Genomic DNA, 2,102 nt, shown 5'->3' on the forward strand with positions numbered 1-2,102 from the left:
TGCAATCAATCTTATCCTCCTTTACCAAATTATGATTCCTCACGAGCATAAACTCACTGTCTCTAAATCTTCCGATTGAACCTTTTGAGATGCTCCTGTCAGTTTGGTCCCACATAGGTAGTCCTTTAAAAGAATACGTTGCTCTAGGCAGACTTCTTTATTAATTAAGCTAAACTGTGTACCCCCTGGGAACTAGAAATTCTGGTCCACATTTTTTAAAGATCGTTTTATTGGGGCCTATTACAGCTCTTATAACAATCCATTCATCAATTGTATCAAGCACATTTGTACATATGTTGCCATCATTATTTTCTAAACATTACTTTCTATTTGATCCTTGGTATCAGCTTCTCTTCTTTCCCTCCCTCCCCCTCGGTCCACCTTTTAACGAAGGATCAGTTTTGTTGTGATTCTTATAAGTGCTATTTCCCGTCTATGAAGGGAAATAGTATATATTGTAAAAACTAAATTGCCACAAACACAAAATCTGACTACTTGCTCTTTCAAATGCTTACATGTTGAGTTTTCCGCATACAGCAATTGAAGTTCCTTGTACCACAATGTTCTTGAATTTGATAAATGATTTGCACCTACCCTGAGAAAAAGTTAATTCTGATAATGTATCAAAGACACATGAAAGACACTTTTTAAACACACACACAGGGGCATTCAGTTTATTTTCATGGTGATGGAATATTTTAGAGAGGGATAACAATAATGATACAAAACGATAATCAATGAATCTGAATTATACAGGTAGACGTTGTTGAATCTGAGAAGGTTTTGTTGTGTGTATTTTTGCCAAAAATTGGGGGGGAAATTACATGAATAACGATGAGCACAAAAAAGAAGAAAATGTTCTAAAATTGACTGTGGTAAAGATTGGACAACTGTTCTTTATATGATTGAACTATTGAATGGCATGATATGTGGATGAAGTGACAATAAAACTGTTACACACACACACACAAAGCCGAACTAGACAATATTAGATTTGACCACCCAAACTCACTGCCTTCAAGTCTTTTCCCACTCATAGGCAACCCTGTAAACCAGCGGTTCTCAACCTGTGGGTTACGACCCCTTTGGGGGTCGAACGACCCTTTCATAGGGGTCGCCTAATACATCCTGCATATAAGATATTTACATTATGATTGATAACAGTAGAAAAATGACAGTTATGAAGTAGCAATGAAAATAATTTTATGATTAGGGGTCACCACAACATGAGGAGCTGTATGAAAGGGTCGCGGCATTGGGAAGGTTGAGACCCACTTCTATAGACAGAGATGGGATTGAAATAGCTTAACAACCCGTTTGCTGCCCCAATGACCATTTTAAGTATTAAAAAATGATATAATGAAAGGTAGTTTATTATTTCATACAATTAATTCCTCAATAAGAACATTAAAAGAGGTACATAAAACTCTATTGCTATAAGAAGTTTAAAAAATATTAGTGAACAAATATTAATTAACGGCTAACAAAACCCAATAAAACAGTTATTTAAGATGCTTCCATGTTGCTCCTTGACTGGTGTCCTCACTTGCAATATTTTTGGCTTCTCTCTGAGCATCATCAGCTGTGCAATTTATCATTAAATATCTTTTCACTCTAGGAGGAGGGTCCCCTTCCTTTAGAGGTTGGCCCATTGGACAATAGTCATTGTGTTTTGCTATAGTAGAAAAAGTTAGGTGGCTTCTCTTCTCCGAAAATATTATGCTCATCTTTTAAAAACCTCTTTCTGCTTCTGCTGAACTTACAGCAATTGTTCTGACAATATTTCTAGCTCTTTGAACTCTTTGAGGGATTGCATAGTTCACTCATAACACCTCCTGGGAATTTGGGGTGTAACACCAAGCTTAAACCAATGACAAGGTGTTTACTTGTGTAGTACATTTCCTCTTTTTGTTATGTTTGTTTACTGAAGTAACAAATGCAAGAGAATAAAAATGTAGTATTTCATTAAAAGTATAACAAATTTTATGAACGAATAAATAAATATTACAAGCATAGTTCTGTCTAAATCAGTGATTCTAAACTTGTGGGTCGAATGACTCTTTCACAGGGGTTACCTAAGACCATCGGAAAACACATATTTC

The sequence above is a fragment of the Echinops telfairi genome, unplaced genomic scaffold, assembly GCF_000313985.2.
Source record: "Echinops telfairi isolate 266 unplaced genomic scaffold, ASM31398v2 ScPeMD7_7420;HRSCAF=8458, whole genome shotgun sequence".
NCBI classification, from domain to species: domain Eukaryota; kingdom Metazoa; phylum Chordata; class Mammalia; order Afrosoricida; family Tenrecidae; genus Echinops; species Echinops telfairi.